The sequence below is a fragment of the Eptatretus burgeri genome, chromosome 2 (genome assembly GCF_056783735.1).
Source record: "Eptatretus burgeri isolate ZD-2024b chromosome 2, Ebu_testis_v1, whole genome shotgun sequence".
Lineage (NCBI taxonomy): Eukaryota > Metazoa > Chordata > Myxini > Myxiniformes > Myxinidae > Eptatretus > Eptatretus burgeri.
The window spans coordinates 59,259,505-59,272,510 of NC_140962.1; the positions used below are offsets into that span (position 1 = coordinate 59,259,505).

At 38.0% G+C, this 13,006-nt stretch overlaps 1 protein-coding gene and 1 long non-coding RNA gene across 2 annotated transcripts in view; both read right to left on the reverse strand.

The window, feature by feature from the left end:
- Positions 1–10,880: 10,880 nt before the first annotated feature.
- On the reverse strand, positions 10,881–12,035 carry LOC147032134 (uncharacterized). The gene is made up of 2 exons (XR_015055044.1): positions 11,940–12,035; positions 10,881–11,536 (listed from the first exon to the last, which is right to left on the reverse strand). It is a non-coding gene; the product is annotated as an uncharacterized LOC147032134 (long non-coding RNA).
- LOC147032135 (uncharacterized) overlaps positions 12,032–13,006 on the reverse strand; it is an 84,823-nt gene continuing 83,848 nt past the window's right edge. Inside the window, exon 3 of the transcript XR_015055043.1 lies at positions 12,032–12,137. The gene's annotated coding sequence lies outside the window, so the exon portion shown is untranslated. The remainder of the gene's footprint in view (positions 12,138–13,006) is intronic.

The following is a 13,006-nucleotide window of genomic DNA, read 5'->3' on the forward strand; positions in this document are numbered from 1 at the left end:
CCGGTTCCGGTTTTAGAGCAGCGAGAGGTCTCCTTCGGGGCTCCCTGCTGACGTTCTCAAAGCGAAGTTCCCGGTTGTTATTTGTCCCGTTTTAACTGTTTAATTTTCTCACCTACATGTTACTGTGTGTTGCTAGTTCGGTTTTGTTTCAAAAATCGTGCTATTTTGTGAGTATTTTTGTCGACGTTCTTACCTGTGCTTGAGGCCTAGGCTTGAGGCCTACCGGTTCCACTCGGTGTTCGATCGTTTTTTTTTTTTTGTTTGTTTTTTCTCCCCATTACCTTCAATTTCTATCTTCCCCATTACCTTCAATTTTGATCCTCCCCACTTTCCAAACATCCCCCATTCTCCCAACTAATCTCTTTCTTATCTCAAAAAAAAAAAAAAAAAAATACCCTACTACAACAACAACACGCTCACCTTCTCCCGATTCTGCTTCTTCTTCTTCCTCTTAACTTCCTCCTCGTCTTCTTCCTCGATTTTTTTTTTTTTTTTTGCACTTCCATGACCTAATCTGTTGAACTCTCTCATACATTATTTTTAACAACAAAAACGATCTTATAATGCTTCATCTTCCTCTCTCACACATGTGGTACTCTTTACTGTTTCACAATGCACTACTCTTCTGCTATTTTAACAGACTGCTCTCATTTCGACCTTTCCTTCATTCCTTGAATAAAAAATCCAACTATTACAGCGCTTCTTCTCTCCATGCTCTGAATTCGCCTTCATTGCATCCATCAAGAATTGTGTTAAATCGCATCTCTGACATAAAACTTTTAAAAACCACAGTTTGCCATGGATGCTCGCTTTCCATCAAACATTCTTTTTTTCCAACTTCAGTGCCAACTCACCCCCCTCACCCTTCACTCTCACTCTCAAAGCAACCATCCCACTCTTCTCCCTCCAAGCCTCCCTCTCACCTGTCTCAAAAACTCCCCCCTCACCTTTCTCCCACCTTTCATCCCCCTCACTCTTCCTTCTCAAAGTTGCCCCCCTCTCATCCACCAACCTGCCTCCCTCCACTGCCCTCTCACCTCCATCTCTTCACTCCACCTCCTCAAATCCTCAACTGCCTTCTTCCTTGTCTCTTGTCCCCCCTCTCCCCCAGCACCACAGAGCCTTTTCTCCTCCTCATTCGGCCCCCTCCCCTCGCTGTTCTGCAATACCCCACACTCCTTCAGCAACCCTCCTTACCTGCCCCCCTCGTCCCTTGTCCTACCCTCCCCCTCCCGCTCCACCTCCTGCACCCAAAGCCTCCTCCCCTACCTCTTCATTAAAAGTGTGGACCTCAAATATCCGGGGCCTTCGCTCAAACCTTTCAGATCTTTCCATACAGGTTGCCACTGACAAACCAGACATTATCTGCCTAACAGAAACTTTCCTCTCCCATGACGTGTCTGACTCCCAAGTATCTCTCCCTGGCTACTCCATCTTACGGTATGACAGACCTGAGCCTCGTCCTGGTGGAGGTGTTGCTCTCTTCATCAAAGACTCTATTCCTCACTCTCCATGCACTGTTCTCACTCCCCCACACCCCCAGGAATACCTCTGGCCTCAGCTTCCCCTCCACTCCCACCTCATGTTTATATGTGTACTGTACCGTCCACCGAACAGTGATGACTCCATCTACACCTCACTATCCGAAAACATGGACCATCTTCTATCTTCTCATCCAAACTCTCTCTTCCTCTTATGTGGTGACTTCAATTGTCATCACGCCAGTTGGCTAGGTGTGGGTACCTCTCTCACCTGCCATGGCACCTCAGCAAAAGCTTTCTGCGACTCATTGGGACTGACTCAATCGGTCAACTTCCCGACCCGGATCTCAACCAATGGTACTCCATCTCTTCTGGATCTGGTTTTGACAAATTTCCCTGACAATATCTGCTGCTCTTCCTTCGCTCCAATTGGTTCTTCTGACCACGTCCTTGTCAAAGTGGACATCTCTCTGGCTGTTATCAGAGAACCACCTCACTGCCGTCGAGTCTGGCATTTCACTCAAGCCGACTGGCAGGGTCTCCGAGCAGCCATCAAACTTACAGACTGGTCTCCTATTACTACTTTCTCAAACATCAACTCATCCTGGGAATTCTTTCAAAGAAACTTGCTCTCCCTCATGCACAGATTTATCCCCTCTCATGTTCAGTTGTCTTACCCTTCCTCCCGCCCTTGGTTTACTGAAGCTTGTGGCGAGGCAGTTGTCCTGAAAGAACTTGCCTTTGCCTCATGGAAAGCAAACCCAACTGAGGGCAATCTCAGTTCTTTCCACAAAGCTCGGAACAAGTGTGTATCTACCCTCAGGAGAGCCAGAAAACAACATCTTTCTCATCTCAAGTCTGAACTCTCAAACCTCTCTCCCTCCTCAAAATCCTGGTGGCGTTTAATCAAATCTGTTTCTGGTGTATGTTCCCCCTCCATCCCCTCCCTTACCTCAAATGGCCGCACTGCTGATTCCACACTTGATAAAGCTGAATGTCTAAACTCGGTGTTTGCAGCTAATTCTTGTGTCCTAAACCCATCACTATCTCTACCCACTTTACCCAGTCGCACCCAATTGTCCCTGGACTCTGTATCCTTTTCTCCTGACAAGGTGGAGAGCTTGCTTTCAAACCTCGAGTCAGATTCTGCAACCGGTCCAGACGGCATCAGCCCACGTGTCCTCAAAGCCTGCTCTTCTGCTCTTGCTCACCCTCTCTCTGTTCTATTCACCCTCTCATTTGCCCAAGGTCATCTGCCATCTGCTTGGAAATCTGCTAACATCACTGCCCTGCATAAAAAAGGTGCAAAAACAGATCCCTATAACTACAGACCAATCAGCCTTCTCCCAATCATCAGCAAGGTGATGGAATCCATCATCGCTTCAGATATGAAATCCTTCCTCTTCTCCAATGGATTGATTTCCAATCATCAATTTGGTTTCAGACCAGGTCACTCTACCCTGGATATGCTGCTTCTGCTCTCCCATCAATGGATGGAGGTCCTCAATGCCAGACAGGAAATCCGAGCCGTATCCCTGGACATATCACGTGCTTTTGACACAGTCTGGCACCCTGCCCTACTCACCAAACTCTCTTCCCATGGTATTCAAGGCCATCTCCACTCATGGCTCGCAGACTTCCTCTCCTGTCGCAGTCAACGTGTGGCCCTAAATGGAGTTCTTTCATCCCCTCTTCCTGTGCAGGCTGGAGTTCCTCAAGGTAGCGTTCTGGGCCCTGTTCTTTTTCTGGTTTTTATCAATGATCTCTCGGACTCTCTGGAAAATCCTCTATTTCTCTTTGCCGACGACTCCACCCTCTGCCGTACCATCTGTCATCCCTCAGACCGGCAAGCAGCAGCTTCTTCGCTCACTGCAGATCTGGATAAAATCACAAACTGGTCCAACATGTGGAACATGTCTTTCAATCCAGACAAATCTCACACTCTCACTATGTCTCTTCGAAAGGACCGTTTACAAAACCCCCCCATCCACTTTCTCAACAATCCTCTGGAAGAAGTCTTTTCTTTCAAGCTTCTGGGTCTCACTATCTGCCATGACCTTTCCTGGGAAAGTCACATTTCCAACCTCGCCTCAAAAGCCAGTCGCCGACTGGGAATCCTCTGTCGTGCCAAGTCCTTCCTCGGCCCTCTTGAGCTCCTGACCACTTACAAAGCTTTTGTCCGTAGCCTGATGGAGTACTGCTCTCCCCTCTGGGCTGGTGCTCCTGCCTCCCACCTTTCTCGGCTTAACGCTGTCGAAACCAGGGCATTTAAGATCATCGGCATCTCCCGCAATGAAGCTGAGTCTTTGGGCCTCTCACTCAATCACCGCAGGTTGGTCGGTGGTCTTTCTGTCTTCTACCGACTCCTCTCCAGCCTTGCCCCCCCTGCTCTCTCTGCGATTTGTCCCCACCACATTTCCACAGGGCGCTCAAGGTCCGCCAACAACCCCCTTCTGGTAAAACTACCAAAATCACGAATCACTGCTCATCTTCACTCTTTCATTCCTCTTTTTTCCCGCCTTTGGAATAAACTTCCTCACTCTATTCTTTCCCATTCTTCCCTCCAGGCTTTCAAAACAGCTGTTCACCACCACCTCTTATCTTCCCCCATCCAAATCCTCGATCTTTTCTACCCCCGATAATCCACCCAGCCACTTCCTTCATTTCTCCTGCTTTCCTTCCTGAAAGTCCCTGTAATGTCCATCTTCTCTTCGCCATGTTCCCCGTCCCATCCCCATCCCTCTCCCTTCCACAGTTCACCTAATGTGTCTGTTCCCCACTGTTTTGTCCCTTCCACTCCCGCCCCTCTTGTCTCATGCCTCCTTGCTGTGAGTTATGTGTTTGCTCTCATACGAGCCTCGACCAAGGTATACAAAAAAAAAAAAAAAAAAAAAAAAAAAAAATCAGTCTCCTAAGGAAGAATATTATCAACTTGGTGCCGAGAATGAGTTTTGTGGAAGCACGATTAGCAAACAACAAATAAAAGAATTTAATAAGGGTAAAATCAATAATGGTTTTGCCATAGTTTATATCACGAAAACACAAAGAAGAGGATTATATATAATAAGTAAGGAAATACAAAATTATTTAACTATGGGATGAAAGGGGGGGGGGTGTTTCCTGTCATCATATTAATCTGTCATATATTTCTGATACATAAATGACAGCAAAAGGCTTCAAGAAAATTCTCATTTCTGTGTCCAAGCATACATATAAGAAAAGGGTATTCGGTATTTCAATAAATATATTCTACAACATAAGAATGGGGGGGGGGGGGGGGGAGGGTTCAATAAAAGATAAGCTTTCTCCTGATGTTAATAAACCAACAAGTTTGGATTTAACTGGAATGTTAAAAAATGAAAAAGTTTTAAAGTTGATAGAATACAAAGCTCTTTTAGAAATTCAGAATAAATTTTATTCATTTCCTGTTGTAAAAAAAAAAAAAAATTGGATACAGGAATATCAAGAAATCCAGATGAATATATGTATGATATTCTATGGGGTAAAAGTGGTTCAAGGGTTGAAAGGGATGTTGATGAGATGGATGAAAAGTAATACATTAAAATATTAATTGAAGATGAAATTTTGGAAAGGTTACATAAATTAGTTGAAGAGTTTTCAAGGGAAGACATAATGATAAAGGCAAGTATTTTAGGTGAAGAAGAAAAAAAAACGTTAAAATTAGAAAAGTTGGGTAAGGAGTATTTTGAAAAGGTAATAGATGTAGATACACCCTTATGGTTGATAAGGTGTTAAGTGAAGTTGAAGTGAAAGAAAAAATGAAAAAATTAGATATGAAGATTAAAATGAGGGTTTCGGGTGAAGAAGAAAAGACCTTAAAATTAGATAAGTTGAATGAGGAATATTTTAATAAGGTGGTTGCTATAAATAAAGGAAAAGATATACTGTGGATATAACTGTCATGATGGATTTTAACCCTTAATAAATGAGAGATGAAAATCTGACAGTTATTCTTCAAGTGCTTATGATATTAAGGGCTGTATTACAAATGATGATAGAAAAATCAAAAGAAGAATTTTCTTCATGCAAGTCTGTTAACATTTCTGATAAATAAATAAGTTATTGTCTCAAATTCCATTCCATTGGGACCATACTCTGTGCAAAGCATTACTGCTGCCGAAGCAGTCTCCTGGGCTACTGGGCACAATCCTGGACAAGTCGCCACTCCAACGCAGGATACCAGCAAGTTGATACTCATTTTGCTGACCTCGGAAAGATGATAGGCTGAGTCAACCCCACCTGGTATTATGTCTCAAATGTAAAAAGAAAACATACTAAACATGTCTCATATGTTGAAAGTAAAAATAATAGAGTTTATAAAAAGGGGTTATGTTTAGTGTGTGGCTCCAAAAAGTGTCAACTCATCTCTAAGCATAAAAGTGGAGGAGCTATACAAAAGTTTTTATCGGGGAGTAAATTTACAACTGGAATACCGGGGGAATTACATCTACCAGGGTATTCTTTCTGTGGTCCAGCACAAACTTGGATAAAAGATTAGATGAGGCGAACAATCCTAAACCTTGGTCTAAACCTAAAAACAGAGTTGATTAAGTGTGTATTAAGCATGGTATTGATTGTGGAACTAGCACAACATTGGAAGAAAACACAAAGTGGATGAAGAAATGTTGTATAATTTGTGTTTGAAAGAAAATCCAACGTTGAGAGAAAAAGTTGATGGGTTTATCGTGAAGAAGATGATCAGTGCTAAATTGAGACTTGGGCTTGGAAATAAAAAATAAAAAAAACTTTTAAACTCTAGTGATGTCATTGAGATTGAAGAGTATCTACCTGATAAACTTTTGGCTGATGAATTACATAAACCAATAATCACAAAGTTTAAAAGAAGGAAGGTATATTCCAAAGGGGTTGATTACATCTGGTCCGCTGACTTAATTAAACTCAATAATGGTAAGGGATACAAGTATGCTTTAATCGTTATTGATTTGAGGAGTAGACATGTGTGGGTTGTTCCTCTGAAAAACAAGAGGTAATACTGTTATGGCAGCCTTGCAACAGATATTTAATAAAAGCAAAAGGAAACCAAAGAAGTTATGGACTGATGAGGGAACAGAGTTCTATAACATAGCATTTATTAATTTTCTTAAAGATAATGGTGTTATATTATACAGCACCTTTAATGAAGGATAGGCAGTTGTTATTGAGTGCTTTAATCACATTTTGAATGAGAGAAAACCTTTTGCAGAACTCGGACATCAGAAAAGGGTATCTTTGATTCAGGACATTGTAGATAATTACAATAATACAGTCCATTCCTCGACAAAAGAAAAACCAACAGAAACATTTACAAAATTAGAATATGAAAAGGAGATTAATCTAAGAAATCCAAAGTTTAAGATTGGTGATGTCAGAAGAATATATCGATGGAAAAGTCATTTTATAAAGTTGTAGCAAGAGGTGGTCGAATGAACTCTTTAAAATTGTTGATGTCATGGATACAGTTCCTTGGACTTACAAATTATATGATTTAAAGGGAGAAGAAATCTTACGTTCATTTTATTCACAGGAATTACAAAATACAAAGATGAAAAAAAAAATGAAAAATAAGGTCTTTAATCTTAAACAACATCCTTCAAAGAGACTAACTAAAATAAGTGGCTTACCATGAGATTTTCATAAAGAAAATGTTATTTTAAGTAAAGTTATACTACATAAATATCGTGAATACAATGTATTGCGACGTTTGTAATCATGAATATAAATATTATAACAAACACCTTCAAACCTACAAACACACATTCAAGCTCTTCCAACAAATATCTCCACTTGAATGAGAAACAAAACATTGTGATGTCTGCTCTTAGGGTGCCTTAAAAGAGAGTTATAAGAAGTACCTTCTATCACACAAACACAAGTAGAATGAAGAGGGGATACTTGGATACTCCATTGAAAACGCTGATGAAGCATTTTAAGGACATATACTTATAAGATTGTTTCACTTTAAAGAACCAACACTGACATCAATCATTGAGGTAGTTGATATGGTTAAACCAAGTACATCCTGAAGTTCTAATTAAAAACACATTGAGCAAAATCAATATTTTAAGTTTTATATGGGAGTAAAATTGAATATGACAAGAGAAGGTGATGAAGAAACTTCCTATATGGGAACAAATCCTCACTTTATCACATCATTCCAAGATTTCTTAGTTTGTGATGTTTATGATCAACTCCAAAGACAAGAACTGGATGTTGATAATAGCGTGGTAGGTTGTGGATTCATTATTTAAAAAAAACAAAAATCTTTTTAGATATACACATCTTGAAATCAGACCCTCGGCCTCTTAATGCTTCTTCTTATATTTATTTACCAAAAAAGATAAAGCTTAAAAAGGCAGTTGTTAATATTCAAAACAATGATAATAAATGCTTTTTATGGTCTGTTATTGCTCACCTACATCCTCCACAATGGAAACCAGAAAGAGTATCTCATCATAAGAAATATGCAAATACACTATTGGTGTATGAGAACACACATCATCACTGTTGGTAATGAAGACAAGTTAGAACTTTAGAGAGGAGAAGATGCCTTGAAGGAGTTTGTGAAACGACTGGAAAGAGACTATTCAATTATGTAAGGTAATGGGAAAAACCTATAAACCAATGTCCTTAATAAAATAAAATTTAGACAACCACAGGCTGTCTGCCATATTTATGAGGAGAAAATTAGTGACGGTCCAAAGATAAGAGACCATTGTCATTTCACTGGTAAATATAGAGGTCCATCTCATCATCTCATTAAACTTCCCTCTTTCATTACAGTCTTTCTTCACAACAATGCTCACTGACACACATCTTTTCATAAATGATTTGAGTAAAACCAGTGGAGACATTTCAGCCATTCCTCACACGTCATTCACAAAAACAATCCCTACATCTCCTATAACTCATATCAGATTTCTTGACACATTCAAGTTTATATCAAGTCCATTATCTAACTTGGTATCAAATATTAAAAACTTTCCAAATCTCAAATCACATTTTTCAAAGCAAGGAGAGATTGAACTCCTATCACAAAGGGAATATATCCTTATGATTACATGGATTAATTTGAGAGGTTGAAAGAAACACGACTTCCATCAAAGGAAAGTTTCGAAAACGAGTTAAATAAAAGTCATATAACTGATAAAGATTATACTCAAGCACAAAATGTTTGGCAGAAGTTTAATATAAAGAACCTTGGAGAATATCACAATTTGTATCTTAAGACTGATGTTCTTTTATTGGCTGATGTATTTGAGATTTTTAGAACAGGATGTCATAATAAAAATTCCTATGGATTAGGCCCTGCTCAGTATTATACAGCCCCAGGATTAGCTCGGAGTGCAATGTTAAAAATGACAAAACCATTGGAATTAATCGGTGATGTAGATATGCTTTTGATGATAGAGAAGTCTAAAAGAGGTGGAATTTCTGTTCAAGTCTGTTTTGATCAAACAGCAAGTCTGTTCTGTTCAAAGAGATGTGCTAAATCAAAGAACAAATATCTTCCTCACTGATGTGAAAAAAGACAGTTCCTACGTGATGTATTATGATGCTAATAATTTATATGGATGGGCGATGTCTCACGCTTTACCTGATGGAAAACTTAAATGGGTAAAAGAAAAGAATTATGAAAAAGTTTTACAAAACACCATTATATCTTCTCAAAAAGAATTAGATAAAGCTCAAGTTGGATATTATTTTGAGGTTGATTTGAAATATCCAGAAGAATTCCATAACAAAAATAAAGATTTATATATATATATATATATATATATATATATATATATATATATATATATATATATATATATATATATATATATATATATATATATATATATATATATATATATATATATATATATATATATATATATATATATATATATATATATATATATATATATATATATATATGTATATATATATATATATATATATATATATATATATATATATATATATATATATATATATATATATATATATATATATATATATATATATATATATATATATATATATATATATATATATATATATATATATATATATATATATATATACATACATATGCGCCTGATAAAGAAAGTCCGAAGAAGGAATGGCTTAGCAGTTATCAACAATCATTTCTTACAAAAGACAAAGCAACAGAAAAATTACTCACTACATTATATGATAAAGGAAATTATGTTTAACATAAAAGGAATTTAAGACAATATTTATCTGCTGGGTGAAGAGAAAAGAAAATTCATTGGATTTTAGAATTTAAAGTCATTGGTTAAAAAAGTATATTGATTTTAACACAGTAAAGAGAACACTTGCTTCAAATTATTTTGAGAAGGACTTTTATAAATTAATAAATAATGCTGAATTTGGAAAGCCTATGGAAAATGTTAGGAATAGACAAAACATAAGACTTGCTACATCTTGGAAACAAGCATCCAAATTAATTAATAAAGCAAGTTTTCAAAGAGTGGAGGTATTTTCAGAGAGCTTTTGTGCTATTTACATGATTAAAGAAAGTATTGAAATGGACAAACCTATTTATAGAGGAACATCAATTCTTGACTTGTCAAAATTATTAATGTACGACTACTTTTACAATAACTTAAACAAGAAATATGTGAATAATATTAATCTACTTTATATGGATACAGTTTTATTTTGAAAATCAATACGGAAGATATTTAAGGATATGTCTCAGGATGTTGATATTTATGATACAAGCAATTATAAATCAGGTAACAAACTATTCTCTACAAAGAATAAAAAGGTTATTGGGAAGTTTTATGATGAATTGGGTAGAAAGATAATGTGTGAATTTGTGGGATTCAAAGCAAAGGAATATAGTTATAAATATATTGATATTAATATTGAAAAATGTGATTTAAAAAAGGGGTAAAGAAAAATGTAATCAAAGAAACAATAAATTTTGAAGATTATTGTAACTGTTAAGCCTTTAAGAAAGAAGAGTATAGAAAAATGAATACAATAAGAAGTTATAAACATCTATTATATACAGAGGAGGTTAATAAGAAGGCAGTGGTTTTGAGGATTTTATATTTGTGTATTGGCTTAATTGAAAGAGGGAGAAATACTATGAGGAAGTTTGGAGCAATTTGGAGTGTCGGTCAAAAAGTTTTTCCCATTCACTTCAGTGTAAATTTAAAGGCATCTCAGAACCCCCGTTCCCTGAACAAGATGGCAAGTAGAAGATCCCCAAGGTGGGATCATCATTTACAAGGATGTACATAATGGAAGCAAATGTGTTAAGAAAGCAGCAGGTGTTTGTGTATGTGTTCAGATTGACATAAGAATACAAACAAAGCTCAATGTACATTCATTAAAATAAAAAAGGCACAAATCGTAAACTTTTCAACATTAGCCTTTGTTTATTCAGTTTTGAAGAAGATATGGCACTGAGGTCGTTACCATGAACAGTGTTGTAATTTCAAAAACTGTATGCATTGACCAAAATTTTCCTTTTGTTGAGAGGTAAGTTTTTCTTCTGCTGGCAGACTGGCAGGATAGTCTAAACTCGAGAGGTACGTACACTCACTTCTCATCTGTCTCGGCTGGGTTTGAATCGTGACCCAGTTATAAACCGTCATCCTGGAGTTTCACAGGCAGGGTGATTCATAAATTATAGATGTGCGCATGCTGTACCTCAGATCACAGATGGATGTTAAACTGAACATCCCATCAACCAGCATTAGTTGCTGGATGTTAAAGATCCCAGGAAGAGTGGGTGAGTTATCGATGGCACCCTGAAGAAATTACAAATTCCTGCCCTGACTTTCATTACAAAGGCAAACACAAACCACCCAGTGTAATCCTTGCCGTGGGGCTGCTTTGGCAGTTCTAAACCAGAGCATCAGAAATAGAGCATCAGAAATAATTTTTTGCTTCGTGCCTCATGCCTGGAGTCACGCACAACCCGAGCGCTGCCTTCTGATGACCAGAGTTCCAATCCCTTCTAGTCCAGCAGCAGAGGGCCAAAAGTGCTCCATTTAAAGAGTTATCCAAACCTGCGATACAATATTTGTCCTCATGTGTCAAATCAAAGCTTAGGGGCGAGGGTCACAGGATAAAGAATCTGCATGATGACAATGAAGGAAACCTGTGCAAACTGATAATGTGCCGTTTTTTCTGGACCGAAACCCTCAATCCAGCAAACAGCATTTTGTAAAATTGCTTTCTGAGGATGTTCACATATATTGTTTTAACACTTGATTCAATAAAATATTGAGAGTTCCAATGTTGATTTTTCTAGCACATAGTATACCATCCCACACAAATCAACAAACAGAATCAAAATATCTTTAAACCTCTGGCTACAAGAGCTGTTTTAAGACTTGGACCCCTGGCAGTAAATCCACAAGTGGGCAGTTCAACAAAAAACTTTCTTTGCATCAAAAAGAAAGTTCTTACCTTTTTTAGTGGCAGGTTTTGCAACATGGAATGAAATGGAAGACCAGGAAGGAACCCGAAGAAGAAAGAGCAAAGATGGAGTCATCAGGAGGAACCTGGACAGGATTTTGGTTTCAGCTGCTACTCCCCTTCCCACAAACCCATCCAGGCACAGCCAAGTGAGCCTTACAGAAAATTTTCTGCAAGCATTCACTTCTCCTGAGAGAAGGATAACAAAGGAGAGGAATAGGGAGTAAAAGAGATGAAAGAGAAGAAAATGCAAGAATTACAATAAATAAAGATAATTGTGAAAAAAGAAATTCGAAAAAAATGTGAAGGGAACAAAGAACAAAGATGTCAGGAAGAACCCAGACAGATTTCAGCAGTTACTCCCCAGGCTCAAATGCAGCAACATGTACAAGCAGCCAGAGGTCCATCAGCAGGCAAGCACAGTCCACACAGCATCTGTTAGAGGATCAATCCCCTTAATTTGAACCATTCTACATTAACATTGGACAAAGATTGGCAATTCTACATCAAAATTGCTTCCTGTAACCCCTATTTCCTTCCATCATAAAATTACATTTCATACCACAATATTATTATTATTATTATTATTATTATTATTATTATTATTGTTATTTTGTATGCAAGGGTAGACCGTGGTTGAAATGGGAGGATTGTGTGAGGAGGGATATCAGTAAGGTGGGGTGGTTGGAGAGTGGAGAGAGATGGCTGAGGACGGGGAAGTGGAGGAGAATCGTGGTCAAGGCAGGGCAGAAGCTTCGTACCGTTGGACATCAGCCCTTATCAAGGAGAGAGAGGAGGAGAATAAGAAGAAGAGGAAAAAGAAGATGCAGCCTATGGTGCATCAGCTGTGCTGCTGATGCAGTACCACCAATTTACAATAAGCTGGTACTCATGTTGATTACCTCAGAAGGATGACAGGCTGAGTCAACCCACCTGGTGTTATTTAACAGAACAGGGGATTAAACTCAAGACCCTACAATTTTAAACCAGTCGTCTTAACCATGAAGCCAACACCAGGCTTCATACCACTATATTGAATGTGAAGTTCAATATGTTCA